Genomic DNA, 17733 nt, shown 5'->3' with positions numbered 1-17733 from the left:
GCTCAAATTCCTCATCAATAAAATGAGTAAAATGAGGAATTGAGAAAGAAGCAAAGGTTCTTAATATTTTATGTGTGACACAGACCTCTTTGTCAGTCTGTTGAAAGCTATGGATCTCTCAACAGAATGATGCTTTTAAATAATTGAAGATAATGCTAAATTTCAGTTAGAAATTAATTAAAATAAAAATGTAATTTTTTTCCTGTCTAAATTTATGGACTTCCTGTAAATTACATATAGAACTATTGGAAGTCCATGAATTCCAGATTTAAAACTCTAAGGATCCTTCCTTCCTTAGGAAGGATCCTAAGGATCATAGTTGATGAAGCTATGAATTGGTCCACTTATGCTGGCAAAAAATTTGGAGTTATATGGGGGAAAGTGACTAAAACTATCCTCTTTGACCCAGGGATTGTACTACTGAATACATATTTTAGAGATCAAAAAAAAAAAAAAAAAAAAAGAAAAAAAAAGAAAGTTCCCAGATACATCAAAAATAATCATAGTAACACTTTTTGTGGAACAAAGAACTAGAAATAAGGTAGAGGCCTAACACATAGTGGTACATAAATATAAAGGAATATTATTGCACAACAAAAATAATGAACATGAGAAATTCAGAGAAATAGGGGAAGACATGAACTAGCCAGATAAACAGAAGCAGCAAATCATACAAAATAAAAATATTTTAATAATTTCATATTGATATGTAAATTTTGTAATACTTTCCTATTAAGAAGTTGGACTAATTTTAAACTTAGAGTGATGGACTGTTAGATCTGGAAGGGTTATTAGAGATCAAGCGTGAACTGACCAATTTCTTCCATATGTCCCCTTTTCTTTATACATATAACCACCACTGAATTCCAGGTCCTTATTATCTCATATCTAGAGAACAATTCTCAAAGAGCATTTTGGGGATTCAAACTGGTACCTGAGACTTTCAGGTGGTCCTAGAGACTCTTTTAGGTGGCCCATGAGGTCAAAACTACTATCATCATAATACAATGTTTTAATGTCTAATGCAATAAATACCTATAAATATAATTGACACAAGCGAAAGTTTATTGGGGGGATCCTTGATAATTTAAGATATAAAGGGGTCTTAAGATCAAAAAGTTTAAGTACTAATGGACTAAACTATTGTAATATTTTTTTTTGGTTACTCTCACTCTTTTAAAGGCTTCTCCACTTGAATCCATTCTCTACAACACTGCAAAAGTGATTTCCCTAAAATGCAAGTCTGAATTGTATTTTACACAGTTATGTCACATATTAACCATGAATTATTCCTTTTCTCATTAAAGTCATTATATCCTTACTATCTTTAGAATCAAATAAAAACTCCTCTGTTTAACACTAAAAGCTTTTTATATTTAACCTTATTACATATTGCACAGTCATTGATGAATACTATGATCCAGCCAAACTATTTTGTTGTTTGTTGTTGTTTAGTCATAGCGAACTCTTTGTGAGTGCATTTGGAGTTTTCTTGTCAAAGATACTAGTGTGGTTGGCCATTTCCTTTTCCATCTCATTTTACAAATGAGGAAGTAAGGAAGATAGGGTTAAGAGACTTGCCCAGCATCACACAACTATTAAGTGTCTGGGGCTGTATTTGAACACATGAAGATGAGTCTTCCTGATTACAAGCCCAGGGCTCTATCTACCTGTCCAGTGTGCCATCTAGCTGCCAAACCATATTCCTTGCTATTCTATTTTAACACTCAATTTTCTCTGTACCATTTCATGTCTTCAAACTTTCTTTTCCCTTTGCTTCTTAGAATTCCTGGTTTTGTTCAAAATTCCTTTTATTTTAGGTTCTTCCTGGTTCCCCAGCAGCCAGTGTCTTCCATGAAACTAAGATGATTTTATTTCTTTTAAAAATGTTTTAAAATTAATTTTATAATTATAATTTTTTGACAGTACATATGTATGGGTAATTTTTTACAACATTATCCCTTGCACTCACTTCTGTTCTGAATTTTCCCCTCCTTCCCTTCCTCCCCTCCCTTAGATGGCAGGCAGTCCCATACATGTTAAATATTATAGTATACATGATTTTATTTCTGCTTTGTATATGCTATACACATACTTGTATATATGTGTATAGATATATGCAGGTTATCTCCTCCATTAGAATATAATCCCCTTGAGGTCAGAGACCACAATAGTCTTTATATTTCTAAGCATAGGCCAATATTTGTGGATTAATTGTCTAGAAGAAGAATTTTCTAGAAGATTCATTTTCTGGAGAAAAAATTTTCTGGAAGAACAAAATCAGAAAACTGAAATAACATATCCAAGATCACAGATGATATGTAAATAATTGAGTTGAAATTTGAACTGTGAATCCAATTGTTCTTTATCCTACATTAACCTCTTGCCTAGTCAAGTAATTAACATCTTAAAGGGGGGACATGACTCTCATTATTTCAATTGGAATTGGAAGAGGATCCCATCAGACACCAAGTACTGAGGGCTTTACTCCTGTGATTTCTTTTAAAATCATACCATCTTTCACATTGCTACTGGCATCACCTGAGTTTAGGTTCCCAGTTTTGGACCAGGACAATTTCTTTCCATTTTCCTACCAAGCAGCCTCATTTGTATCCAGTCCATCATATCTGTGAATCAATCTTCCTAATGCTCAAGTCTAATTACATTATTCTACTTCTCAAAAACTAACAAACAGTCCCTAGTGCTTCCTGAATAAAATCCAGCTTTCTCTGTCTGCCATTTAAAAATCTTTACAATTAAGCTCTAATTTCCCTTTCCCATACCCTCTACTCCAACATACTTGGGGTCCCTAAATTTGCGCTTTCACTTTCCAATATTTGAGACCCTTCCTACTTCATTCTTTTTTTCAAGAATACCCTTCCCTACTAGCTTCCATTTCCTTCAGGTGAAATTTTACCCATATTTCTATGCTGACCTTTATCCAGGATAGCTTCTTATGGCAATTGTTCCAACCTCTCTGCTAATTTTTTTTTTAGCATTTTAATTGTGTTGAATTCATTTAATTGTGTTGAATTCATTTAATTGTGTTGTTTTCAATTGTATCTGATCCTTTGTGACCTCATTTGGGGTTTACTTGGCAAAGATACTAGAGGGTTTCCCACTAAGGAAGTAGTTTGCAGTTCCAGATAAGGACACTGAGGCAAACAAAGGACTTGTTCATGGCCACACAGCTAGTAAGTATCTGAGACCTAATTTGAATTTTCTTGATTCTAGGCCTGGAACTCTATCTGCTGCACCATCTTAATTGAATTTCATGTATATTCATCTTCTTCTTTGTATTATAGCTATTTGTCATAGAGAACCAATTATCCACCCCAATCCCCAACAAAATTGCAAATTCATTGTATAGAGAGATGATCCTCATTTTGAAAAAAAAAATTAGTCTTATATATAGAGCCCTAACACATAATAAGTATGTGATAATTAAAATTTAATGAATTGAATGGAATCATTCAGCTCCCTGGGAAAGTCACTAACTTTCTGCCTCAGTTTCCTCATTTGTAAAATGGGAATAATAAACATACCTAAAAAGCAATACATACAAAAAATAGTTCCTGCTTTGGAGGAGCTCATTGTTTAGTGGGAAAGAAAAGTTGCAAACAATTCTGTACAAACAAGATATAGAAAATCTTAGAGGGAAGACATTAAAGTAAAGAGAGGACTGAGAAAAGCTTTTTTTTACAGGAAGTAGCACCTTGGCCAAGACTTGAAGAAAGCCTGAGAAAGATGAAGATAAGGAAGGAAAAGGCTCCAGGTCTGAAGAAAGCCTCTGTAGAAAACTTTTCCCAAATGCCAATTCAAATCTGAATATTATTTAAGATAACATAAATTCCATAAAATCAATGAAATATAGAGCAAAATAGGCCAAGATGGCTACCAGCCATATTGTAGTATTAAAAGGAAAAGCTCCACTAATCCAATAAATAAATGATGGAATTATGATCCATAAAACCAATCCAAAAGATTTATTATGGTGTTTTGCCATTCCCATGCCACAAGAAGCCAGAGAAGTGTTCCAACATTTATCTTGGTGGCGGGGAGAAGGAAGGCACAGAAATCCCATACTTCTATTATAGAGATAGTTACAAGGCATTCTGCACAAGATATAGTCTCCTAGATACATTCACAAAGACAAGTGGTTAGCAAATTAAAAAAAAAAAAAACTAAAACTTTTTTAGTTGAATGTCTACACTATTTTGTCTTTTACTAGAAACAAAGTAGATGCCCATCATTTGGGGAATGATTAAACAAGTTGTTTTATGTAATTGTAATAGAACATTAGTGTACTGTATGAAATGATGATTATAGTAAATATAGAGAAACATGGGAAAATTAATATGAACTGATGCAAAAAGGAATAGGAAGAGTCAGGGAAATAACATACACAATAACTGCAACAATATAAATGCAAAAAACAATAATGACAAAAATAAAAGCTTGATACAATCAAATTATAATGACAAAGCAAAGGCATATAACAAGACATTTCCTTCTTTTCTAGAAATATCAGACTTCTTAGATATATTGTTTAATTTTGTTAAATTTTTCCCCCATCTATTTTATTCTTTGTTATGAGGGAAAGCTTTAGAAGGGAGGAGAAAGAGGAAGAAAATTAGATTGGGAAAAAAATTAAATGCCATGTACAATACTGGATTTATACTGAGGCCTTGTTGTCTTCCTATAACCTTGAATTTCTAAGTTAAAGTATTAATTTAGTTGGAATCAATGATTCTAGACAGCATGTATCATTGAACTAGCTTTTGCTTGCTAGACAATCCAGAAGAACACAATTATACCAATATTTTACTCATTAAATTAGTATCAGTTTCAGTATACACTCCAGATATCAAATTATCATGTCTGTAATTGGTTTCTTCTTTTTCCAGATTGTAGTTAAACTAGAACCTATATGCCTTCACTATTTCTAGTTACTTTTAACCTACTTGTTTGCATTGTGACCACGGACAAATCAATTAACTTCTATGCTCTCCGTTTCCCAATTTGTAAATTATGGATAATAATTATTTCCCCTTCCTAACTCACAGAGTTGTTGTAAACATAAATTTGATAATGTTCATTAAAATGCCTTGGAGTAAAACACTATATAAAATGTGAGGCATCTTTACTTCAAGTTAATAATTTTAGTGTAAAACTATAAATGTTCACATGATTACATGCTTCAAATCACTAATGGCTAAGAGCAATGTAAATTACAACAACTGTGAGGTTTTACTTTACAACCTGAAAATTGGCAGATATGACAAAAATATAAATAATCAATATTGGAGGGGATATGGGAAAATAATATTTCATAAAACTTCTTTTGGAACTATGAATCAGTTCAACCTTTGTAAATTCAATTCAATTCAATAAATTCAATTCAGAATTAGGCAAGGAAAATTATGATGCAGTGTTCTATTACTGGTGAAAAGAAAGAAGGAAAGAAAGGGGGGAAAAGAAGGAAGAAAGAAGGAAGTTAGGAGGGAAGGAAGGGAAGAAGGAAGAAAGAAGAGAGGAAGGAAGGAAGGAAGAACTCACTATGTATGGAAACATTTGTTGCAGTAGTCTGGTAGTAAGGAATTGTAAAGAAAATGGGTGTCCATCTATTGAAAAGTGAATAAAAAAACTCATGTAAAATTAATTAAATCTTATTGTGCTTTAAGAAATTATTAATATGAGGAATTCAGAGAAATATGGGAAGATTTATATGAAACAAGGAGAATCAAAAAGAATAATATATATATTGACTGTAAAAATAGAAATCAAAAGATTATTAAATGAAGTTAAACTCAAATGCTAATTTGTTCCAGAGAATAGCAAATGAAGCATTCTGCCCATCTTTCCTAGCAGAGATATTGGAAACAATGTAATGTGATAAGAACACTGACTCTGGAAGTTGTTCTTGAGTTGGAAGTTTTAGGCAAGTCACATTACTTTTCTAGGCCTCAGTTTCCATACCTACAGAATGACAGGATTAGTCCAGATGGTCTTTTTGTTCTGAATCTTTGACCCTATAAACTACTACTATGTGCATTTTTTTTAAAATCACAAAATTAGGTGTTTTTGCCTAATGACACAAAAGAAAGTTTCATGGACTAGGATGATATGATGTATTACTTATAGAAATAAATATGATTAAAATACATTAATAGCATTTTGAAAAATATTTATTTGCCACCAATATATGTGTCAGTGGATTTGTTCATCTATATGTAACATATTTCAATAGCATCTTTCTATAGAAGCTAGAAGTATTGTTAAGAGCCAAAGGAAATATTGTGCAAAAAGTAATATTGATACTGGGTTTGTAAAAACTGTTCATGGAGATGGCTTAGAAAAAGCCGAAGATACTGTTTTTGTTTTTGTTTTTTGCTTTATTTATTTATTTAATTTTTTTTTTTTTGTCATGGCCAGAAAGAAGGCAGAGAAGAAAGAGAAAGAAGATTTGAGAGGTCTTCCTTCTTGATTGAATCATTTTAATCTTTTGGGTGTGAAAAGGATGAAGAATATTCTTTCGAAAAAAATTTACTTGTCCTCACTATGTTCTCAGAAGTGAAGTCAAGTGCTAGGTAGCATATTAGGTCCTTCTGCCATGAAAATCTGAGTTCCAAATCCAGCCTCAGATGCTTACTAGCTGTATGATACAGAGGAAGTTATTTAATGTTTGCCTTGGTTTTCTCAGTTGTAAAATGAGGGAAAGAAATCATTTACCTCCCAAAGCTGTTAGAAGTGTCAAAGTAGATCAAATTTGTTAAGCACTTACCAAGGGCTTGTTTCTTCCTTCCTGCTATTAAACTGAAGGTTTGAAGTGATCCTGGTGGTGATCATTCTCACAACTAAAATATTGTAAATAATTAATTATCTACATCTTTGTGCTACTTATTTCCTCATTAAAAAGTATATGTCCAACAAATTTAATATTTATTTATTATTAGAGATCAAAGGGTTTATTATATAGAAGAATATTAATGATTACTATTGGGAAAGAAAGTTTCTTTAATTTGTTAATATTTGATCAATTGGTGGGAGCTCTGAATTCAGTTGATTAAGAGATGTTAAAACTTAATTAGTAAGAAAAATATTTAAACAAAATCTGAATTGTTCTAGAGATTGGGATGATTAAATATGATTGAGAATTAATTAATTGATAAAATTAAACATGAGAATGAGTCAAATGATATGGGAGATACCATGATCTTTGTGAAATAAAAGGCATGAAAAAGACAATCCTTATTACCAGGGAACTTAGAATGTATACAAGACACAAACATAAGCAAACAATAAGAACCTTTTCTTCTTTTAAGATTCCTACCAGTTTCTTCCTTTTCAATAGCTTGAAGGGCCAGTGGAAATCTGATCCAACATCATCAATTTACAGATGGAGAAACTGAAATCCAGAGAAGAAATTAATCACTGAAGTTCACACATCTAATAATTGGCAAGGCCAGAATTTACATCAAGACTTTCTGATCCCATATCTATTCACTTTTGACATCAACCCTATCTTTCCTTTTCTATTTAGTCAAAGAAAATTGGTTCTATTTCTGGTGTTGTTGTCTGGTTTATGTTTATATGTTACTAATGTACTTAAAGTGCATGAAGTAGCAACAGGGCCAGTAGAAATGTTAAGATGTCCTTATGTCCATTTCTACTCTCATTATGGGAGATTTTATCATATATTGGGCTCATATAGAAGGGAGCACTATGTGATTTATATACTAGGTCTTATAAAATCAATATTACCAGTCTTTAGTTCTAGTACATTTCTCTCTCTCAAAAAAAAAGGATTTTACACTATACTGAAATCTTACAATATGAATGGGACACCACCTTACTTATTCATTGTGGCCACTATACTCACCAATAGCTATAACACATGTTAGGAGCAATGGAGAAAAAAAATTCCTTTTGTATCAAATTGGAAGCACAATCATACACCATAGATCTAAAATAGGAATGGACTATAAAAGACATGGAGCCTACATCATTTATTTTACTGATGAGGAAATTGAGGCTTTAAATGACTTGCCCATGGTCCAACAGGTAACAAAAAGAAAGAGACAATTCAAACTCAAATCTGTAACTGTAACTACAAGTTCAGGGCTTTCTCTACCACACCACACGGTCTCCAAAAATAAAAATAAATAATTGCTCCCTAGTAATTTCATATCTTATCTTAAAGAACTCAAAAGTAATTTATAATCTAAGCATTTAGAAATTATCTAATTGGGAAAGTTTTCTGTTGGTTTCATTTATCACCAGCTCAAGAATAGCAATCATAATATGTTAATATGATTATAATATCATTAGTTAATATTTATATACTATAATGAGGTTTTTTACAAATATTTTACCTAAATTACCTCATCTGAAGCTCATAACCACTGTAGAATTAATGCAATCTCTATTTTTATAGATGATGAAACTGAGTCTCAGAGAGTTTAACTGATGGTTATACTATTGGTAAACATCAAGTGGGGACAGCAAAGTGAGGCATCTTTGTGAATTCAAATCTGTCCTCAAACCACTTTAGTATCTTTGCCAAAGAAATCCCAAAAGGGATTATGGAGATCTTGACATGAAAAGAATCAAGGTTGGTGCTTAAACCCAGGTCTTCTGACTCCTGGTGTATTTAATGAATGATAAACAGTCATAGGAATTTGCATTTTTATTCCTTCTTAAATTCATGTCAATGAAAGGAGAAATGATGGCCAGAGGAACTCTTGGCAGAGTTAGATTTCTAAACAAAAACTATAGGTTGTTTACTGTATACTTTGTTGTCTCTACTCTCTTCCTCCACCCTCAGCCCTTTGCAATCTACCCTCAGCCCTTTACAATTTGGCTTTCCAAGGGATAATATTCTTTTCAAAGTTATCAACGGAGAAAATGGTTATTAAATAACAAATTATTGGAGAGATCTCTGATCTTTACCAAAAATTTACCACATCTAGACTATCTTATCTAAATGGAGTTGTTGCCCCTACAACTAGAAAACCTTACAAAGAATTTAATCTAAGATGAATTCTGGCTCACTAAGTTCCACTCAGGCAGGTTTGAGCAGGATGGAGCAGAGTGGTAAATCCTTTGCCTAGATTGTCCAAAGCTGGGGTTGATTTGGAAGTATATGATATAATCAGTCACATCCCTCAGCCTTTCATTGGAATAGATCCGTCTATCATAATATTCATTTTTTCATCAAAGAATTGTCATCATTAAGAACAATCATTCTCCCAAGTGCATATGTGTTGAGTGGGTTCCATAAAGGGTCTCTGACAACCAAGAGTGCCATTAACCCTTTTATTAATTATATATTAGAATGATTAATAAGATGATTACACAAAAATTCTCTTGAACTTTTTAAATGTCACACAATGATTTCTTAATTGGCAAAGCTGATGGCCTTTTCTCATTCCTTACTATTTTTAAGATTTAATATATTAGACACTATTTATCACTGCTAATCTCAGACATCCTCTGCTGTCTCAGTTTTCATGATCTTGTTCTCTTCTCATTCTTTTTTTACCTGCCTGACCATTCCTTTGTTTCCTTTGCTGGGCATTAACATCATAATATCCTTTATTTTCAGTATTCTTCAGTGTTTAGTTGTCAGTCCTCTTCTCTTCGTCCTGTATACTGTCTCTTGATAATCCTGTCAATGTCCATGAATTTAACTCTCATATTTCTGTTGATGACTTGGAGATGTATAAATTTCTCTCTATCTCTATCTCTGTGTGTTTATCTTTATCCATGTATATGTATATACATTCACAGATCACATACATATGTATATACATGTATGTGTATATATTTGTCTGATTGTATTTTGTTTGTGTGAGTGTTTCACCATAATTTCTCTCATGCTAGTAAGAGTACCAGAGGATTTTCCTTTTCTTCTTTTTTTGAAGAAGATAACCAAAAGTTATGTCTCACCAAATGTCTTCCAGAAGTGACTTTCAGAGCTTGAAAGTTTCAGCAATGAAGTCAAGGATTCAGAACATCCAACCAAGTTAGAAAGATTTCATACAAAACATGACTTATTGGAAAGAACAGTGGATTTTAAGTCAGGCATCTTGGGTTCAAATACTGACTGCTTTGCTTATTAGTTATATGACCTTGGGCAAAGAATTTAACTTCTGCATGTCTCAGTTAAAATCTGTAAAGTGGAGTTAAAAATACTTCTATTACCTACATCACAGGATTATTGTTTTGTAAATCTTAAAACACTAGAGAAATGTTAATTGCAATGTGAGAATATCATGGTAATGTTATATATCATACAATTATCATTTAAAAACTAGCATAGGTAAACCGAGGAAGAATCATCACCAGAAAGCTAAGCTGTTCATTTTTTAGTCACAGAAATTCTTACAAACCTTTCTGAAAGGTTTTTCCTTCTGTTCATACTAATCAGGAAGAAAAAAAAGGGTTTCTGAGCTGTGTCGGAAGAGGAAATAAACAATTAAATAAGAGATTTTTCAAAGCATTAAAACAGAACACACATGCACACACATACACAAATCTCACATCACACATACGTTGAAACAATTGCACAAGGGAGTCATATAAAATTGAACAATGAAAATGTGTCCAGGTCCAAAAAGGTCCACAATGTCCTAACTACAAAGACACTATATTAACACTTCCAATCCTCACAAAAACACAGCAAGGTAAAAAATATCAATATGATTACCTCCACTTTGTGGATAAAGAAACTGAGGTCCAGAGAGATTACCAGATTTTCTCAACAAAATAGAGTAACAGTTTAAAAGCTAGAAAGAGAAAGTAGTGGAAGTTCATTGCGTTTATGATCAGATATCTTGGGTTTGAATTCTGACTTTGCCATTTACTTTCTATATTATTACTGGATCAGTTATCTCACCTTTCTGAACTTCAGCCCCTTCTGGCTCTAAATTTATGTTCCTATGATCATTTGATTCTAGAATTCATTTGAATATAATATAAAATTTTAAAAATGTTCACTTATCTCACCCTTTGTTATAGATGGCACCAATGTGCCTGAGATTCAATTTCCACATGATTCATTTCTGGCATCCTTCTTGGAGTCTGGTTTAATGAAAAGAGTACTAGATTTAGATTTAGATAATTTTAATTCAAGTCCTAGCTCTGACAACGACAACAACAACAGCTAAAATTTATGTAGCTCTTTGAGGTTTTCCAAAACATGTTATGTATATATAAAATCTCCTTTAATCCTATGTGGCAAATGTTCTATTTCTAAGGAGAGGAAACTAAGACTGAGAGAAAAAAATAAGTGACTTGTTCAGGTCACAAGTAAGCATCTAGTTCAAACTCAGGTCTCTAGGATACCAAGTACCAAGCTCCATCTCTTCAGAGGTGTCAAACTTGAAGCCTGCAACTTACTAGGAAAACTCCTAAAAGCAAAGAGTAATTTGCAGTTTCATGTGCAATCATCTTTTTAAAATTGTATGTTATGGAAATGCTTTTTTAATTAATAAATTAAAATAAAATAAAAATATCTAGGAAATATTTAACAAAACAATAAATAAAAATACTGTACAACAGAGATGATCATGATTTTTTATTTTTCTAAGTCAAATTGGCTGTAAGGATTTCTTTGGATTTGAGTATGACTCCACTGTAGGACACCATTTAATGCCTGAGTAACAGTCTTAATTTCATCATGTATTAAAGTGCCAAAAATAATGTCCATTATAGTTATTTCACAAAGTTTCCAAAAAGAAAGAACACATTTGCTAAGTCAAAGAGCAATTCAAAAATGTGTACTACTGGTGTAATTAAGTCCAACTCATTTGACAGATGAGTAAACAGATGTCAAGAGAGATGAGCTGTATAAGAAATGAGGATCAGTCTGATTTCAAAAAAGCCTGAAAGACTTAGATGAACTGATGCTGAGTTCAGTGAGCAGAAACCAAGAGAATATTGTACACAGTAACAAAATTATGTGATGCTCGATTGTGGTAGACTTGGCTCTTTTCAACAATGAAGTGATTCAAGGCAATTCCAATAAATTTATGATGAAAAGTGCCATCCACATCGAGAGAGAACTATGGAGACTGAATGGGGATCAAAACATAGCATTTTCACCTTTTTATGTTATTTTTGTTTGCTTGTTTTTTCCTCTTTCTTTTGTTGTTGTTGTTTTTTTTTCCCTTTGGATCTTTTTTTTCCCCCTGAGGCTGGGGTTAAGTGGCTTGCCCAGGGTCACATAGCTAGGAAGTGTTAAGTGTCTGAGGTCAAATTTGAACTCAGATTCTCAGGCAGTGCTCTATCCACTGCACTACCTAGCTGCCCCCCCCTTTTTTTTTTTTTGCACAGCAATGAAGAATATAGAAATATGTTTAGAAGAACTACATAAGTCTAATTTACGTCAAATAGCTTACTCTCTTGAGGAATGGGGAGAAGGAGAAAACCCAAGGTTTTATAAAGGTGAATGTTGAAAATTATCTTTGCATCTATTTGGGGGAAAACTATTAAGATAGAGAGAGAGAGACAGAGACAGAGAGAGAGACAGAGACAGAGAGAGAGACAGAGACAGAGAGAGAGAGAGAGAGAGAGAGAGAGAGAGAGAGAGAGAGAGAGAGAGAGAGAGAGAGAGAGAGAGACAGGGAGACAGAGAGACAGAGAGACAGAGGCAGAGAAAGAAGTTGTGTCCTCAGAGATATATAATTAATATATGGCATAGTTGGAGGTAAAATTTAGATCTTCTGATTCTCAATCTAGTGTTTTTCTCCAAAACACAGACTGTCTCATGAATTCATATGCTAACAACTGGAGATAGAAGAGTCTCAGCATTGTTAAAAATGTTCTAAACCTATGTTTGAGTCACTTCATCATGAGCATCCTCTGAAGGATGTCAATCAATTCAAGGATATTTGAATTGCTTGTCTCCTTGTCTTAGAGTTACACATGCCTAGCCCAATTTCAGCTCTGAGTAACTTCACTAGCCAAATTATCTGCTCCTATTCATAATTAACCAACAAAATTAATTATTTCATCAACAATTAATTAAAAATAAATAAAAATTTACCATTTACATAACTATGTTTCAGGGATTATGCTACTCAACAGTTACAAAGAAGCAGCAAAAACCATTTATACTTATAGTCTTTGAAAGCTTATGTTCTAATTGGGGAAACAATATAAAAATCAGTACATATAAAATAATTGTTGAGTAGATGAAAAATAATTTTGAGGGTATGACACTAACAACTACAAAAATAGACTATTTTGGTATTTATTTGATTGAATCTCAAATCTTCATTATTATAAGGCTATCCTTTTATTTTTTTCCTCTTAGTCATTCTCTATCCACTCCAGATAGCAGATTATTCCAAACCTTTTCTTGTCCCCAAATTCTTCTTCCTTTCAATTTTAGAGTCCTAGAAAAAGACAACTCATTGCTTTGATATATAGACCTTCTCTTATTTATCAAATTCTTATAATCTGACTTTTGATCTCATTACCAACTCAATTGCTGAATCTCTTGTTCTTCTTTGTCCTTATTCTAACTTTCTCTAGCCTGTAATGCTATTGACTATCCCTTCCTGAATACTCTTATTCCTTGGCTTCTATATCATTGCTCTCCTTTGGTTCCCCTCTTCCTTTATAAGGGTTGTTGTGAGAATCAAAGGCAAATTTGTGCAAGGTGCTTTGCAAACCTTTGAATTCTATATAACAGTTATTTCTTATTATTGTTATTAAGTTTGTTGGCACTGTATATAGGATTCTGGGCCTAGCATCAGAAAGACCTGAGTTCCAAAATTGTCTCAGATACTTACTAGCTGTGTGACTCTAAGGAAATCATTTAACCTCTCTTGGGACTGTTGAGAAGATAAAATGAGGAATAATAGTAAAGTGCTTAGCGTCATACCTGGCATACATAGTAAGCACTATGTAAATATTAGGTATTACTATCAATTATATTATTTTATCTCTATCTCTCTAACTATTCCTTAATTTGCCTTATTGAATAATTTTTTCTTTCTGTTCATCAAATGACTATATATGTCCCTGAAAAATATTCAGTAGCTCCTTATTGCTTCTAAGATACAAACTCTTTTGGTTGATATTTGTAGCCTTCCATAATCTGGTTTCTATTTCTCTTTCCAGATTAAGTGCATCTTTTTGCTTTCATACACACACTATATTTTGACCAAAATGGTATTCCTTTAATTTCACTTTCAAAAACTTCTAATTCTTATAAGTATTAGGTAGATATCTTAAGAGGATAAAATAAGAAACTTCGGATTTAGTAGCCTCTCAGCTTATCAAAAATACTGTATTTCAAATAACAAAAAATGATAATTGCTTCAATCAATTTGGAATAAAGCTATTATTGTAAATCCAAAATATTTTCTGAGGTCTCACACCAAGTTTAAATGTATGAATAAAAATGTAATTATTTCTTTACTGCTTTTACTTATTGTCTACTGATTAGGAAAAGTAGATTTCAAAAGCACCAAGTTTACATTCTAATATAATACTTCTGTCTCCCATAAAAAAGCCTACATATGTGCTGTTTCTTATCTGTATTAAAAATGTGTGTTATGCACTCAGCTATATACTGGGGAAATTAATGGTCATATCTCCTTTAAGGCATATTGAATTTGTTAGACATTCAAAATTTAGGCAAAGTCAACAAGACCAAGGAATCTTCAGATTTCAAATAGGATAGGTTTTACATACTTAATCAGAAGGCAGTCATATAGCCTTCTGTCCTCATCAACTCACATCTGTTAACTCTATGAATAATTTAGTCGCACAACTTTATCTATTCTCTGTCTCTTTTACATTAGCAATGGATTTGATACAATATAAATGCTCAGCATGTAAGGACATAAGTAGGAATTATTAGGCCTAAATCAGCAGCAGATTTGTTTAATAATAATAATGAAACTAAAGTTTAAAAAACTGTGACTTTCCCTTGGAAGCATTTTCCTGTTCATTTCTTGAAAAGAAATGGGGGAAGGGAAGTTGAGAGAAGGAAAATCTTATTTTTTTTTCTTTACAAAGATAATCAAAAGTATGTAACATGCTCTCCTCATTTGGAGGCTTGTTGCTATATATGCCCATGATATTCACTGATAGTGATAAAATCTTAATTCTGAAGTTTTCTCAATCAATTTTTTAAAGGACTAATCTCAAAAATTTTGCAAAGGCTAAATTTAATATCACTTAATAATCACAGGTAGTGATCCTATTGCCATACTCATATGTGAAGACAGTTTCATAAAGAAGTTTGGCCTTTAGTTTCAGTCTTCTAAGGCCTTCTTTTTGACCAAGTAGCACTAAAAAGATGTGCCAAACTTATTAGTCAGTTCTGTGGTACAAAGTCTGAATTCCAGTTTCTGGTGACACATTTTTAAATTTAACAACATAGAATGTCACCATTTAAAAGTTGAGTTTGTTCTATGATTCAGAAATTATAAGAGATTTGTGTAATTAAAGAAATCCAACTGCTTACCAAATGTCTGAAGGCTTAAATACACACAGATTTAGAAAGCAGGTAATACCTTAAATGAAATTGGATTTTAGCAAATACTGTCTTGAAGATACCCTAATATTGTGGAATACTGGCACCAGAAGGAATCTTAGGAATAATTTGATCTAATGTTTTCATTTTATGTCAGAAAACTGAAACCCATAGAGGTGATTTGATCAGTCTTGTTTATATTTTCAACTGAGGATTCTTGTTTAGTTATTTATTACCAAAAAGAAAAATTTCAAACTATAATAATATAATATTTTATGCAAAAATCCTTGGGGATTAAAAACATGAAGAACTAACTATAATTTATGCTCACCCTGAAGTTTCAAAATACTTAAAATATAATGGTTAACATTTTTTTTAAATCACTCAATGTGCCTGTTTGGTGGAAAGGTTTTGAATTTGTTTCCAAAATTGTTGAATTCTTCTTTGCTGAAAAAATTTTGTACCATCTGTATCTTATTAATTTTTTATTTGTGTTTTCAATCAATACAGGGACCAGGAATCACTAGAGTTGGATGGGACCTTTAAGATCATCTGGTTCAGTTGTGTTATATTTTATAAATGAGGAAACAAGAATAGAGAAATGAAATAACTTGACCATGGTCCCACCAAGGACTCCTCTCTTAAATATTAGAGAACTTTTGACCTGCTTACAAAAAAGAAGAAAAGAAGGAAGGAAGGAAGGAAAGGAAAAGGAGAGAAGGAAAGGAAATAGGGAGGGAGGGAGGGAAGGAGGGATGAAAGAAAAAAGAGAAGAATGGAGGAAGGAACAAAGAAAAAAGAAAGGAAGGGAAAAAAGAAAGAAAGGAGGAAGCAATGAAAGAAGAAAAGAAGGAAGGATAGGCAGGAAGGAGGAAGGAAGGAAACTCCAGAAAGAGTGACAGTAACCTTCCTCTTCAAATGCCTTCTAAGCCTGCTTTATATTTCAAACTCCTTGCATAGAACATGAATGGGAAACATTAAGAATCATTTTGTTGTCTCCCCTCCCCCCCAAGCAGATTCATCCATAGGACCAGTGAAAGAAGATGGAGATGGATAGGTATATGTGGCAGTTCTCCCAAGTCGGTGTGCAGTTGAAGACAAGGGGAACCAATCCTGTTCCGTCTAGGGTCCAGTGCAGGAGACTGACAGCAACTAAAAACACAGACGCCTATGAGAATCTAAGAGAGAGCTCTTTTCCCCCTACTAGATTCCTCCCCAAATCTCTTAAGAGATCCCTGAGGACACGGAATAGGCAGGACTGACAGGCAAAAAGAAATGAGGATCAAGGCAACAGAGAAAGTAGTGTGGAAAAGTGGGGTGGGAGAAAGGGCAAAACGTGGGAAGGGAATGGGAATTTGGGTAGCAGCCAAGGAAAATGACAGTACCAGTAACCGACCTGGGGCAAGAGAGGAGGCATATGAGTAGCGGCAGAGCACAGAGAAGAAGAGGCAGAGATAGGGTTGGAGAGCTCCGGGAAAGTTGCTCCAAAGCCCAGGGTGCCTCCAACTTTCGCTTCCATTTTTAGCCCCGCGAGGTGCCAGGCTGTAAGTCGACACCCGAGCAGGAGGCGGTTGCAGAGCCAGCAGTTCCTCTCCCAACTCCTTCTTACCTTTTTGTTTCGCTCCGCACAAGCTCCAGGGTTGCATGACAAAAGTTTCAGATCCTAGCCGGACTCTAGCTGGGAGGCTGAGAGCCTGGGAGGCTAGAGCTGACCGGACAGCTCCGGCTCCCCTTCTTATTCAAGGTGGGTGCCGGCAGCTCCGAGCCCACGGGTCAGCTCCGCGCCCCTGCGCTCAGCCCCCAGCTCCAGGCGGGCCCGGCGCCGGGCCGCGGCAGCTTGGACTAAAATAGGCAGGGCAGCGGGGAGGAGGCGGCGGTGCCCGGGCATCGGCTGCCACGGCGCACGCGCCCCCCAGATGCGGCTGCAGCTGTAGCTGCAGCAGCGCTTGGCAGGCGGAGACACTGAGACCAGCTGTGGTGGGTGGGAGCAGCTGGAGCCACATCTGGGAGGAACCCGTGGGTCCAGAGCCAAGAAAGTGGAGAAGAATACCAACGGCATAACAGTAGGCGCTCGGGAGAAGAACGGAGATGACTGTTTGAAAACTTTGATAAACTCCAGTTACTCTTAATGAGTACATTAGGGCTTGAATGTTTCGTACCCACGACTAATAACATTTCACATTACAGAATATTCTCCACATATCTTAAAATTCACATTTTAATCTTCCCCACTTATC

The 17733-nt window shown here is 34.1% G+C and overlaps 1 protein-coding gene across 6 annotated transcripts in view; it reads right to left on the bottom strand.

The window, feature by feature from the left end:
• Window positions 1–17453, bottom strand: part of POPDC3 (popeye domain cAMP effector 3) — a 29065-nt gene extending 11612 nt beyond the window's left edge. For 2 of the 6 annotated variants that reach the window (XM_074310197.1, XM_074310202.1), the window contains exons 1-3: window positions 17106–17453; window positions 11011–11085; window positions 7334–7408 (exon numbers count right to left, since the gene is read on the bottom strand). The gene's annotated coding sequence lies outside the window, so the exon portion shown is untranslated. The remainder of the gene's footprint in view (window positions 1–7333; window positions 7409–11010; window positions 11086–17105) is intronic. The other 4 variants (XM_074310196.1, XM_074310200.1, XM_074310199.1 and 1 more) reach the window with 3 other exon arrangements.
• Window positions 17454–17733: the final 280 nt, after the last annotated feature.

The sequence above is a fragment of the Sminthopsis crassicaudata genome, chromosome 4 (genome assembly GCF_048593235.1).
Source record: "Sminthopsis crassicaudata isolate SCR6 chromosome 4, ASM4859323v1, whole genome shotgun sequence".
Classification (NCBI taxonomy): Eukaryota; Metazoa; Chordata; class Mammalia; order Dasyuromorphia; family Dasyuridae; genus Sminthopsis; species Sminthopsis crassicaudata.
The sequence above is the reverse complement of the archived record's forward strand: the minus strand, read 5'-3'. Positions and strand labels throughout refer to the sequence as shown.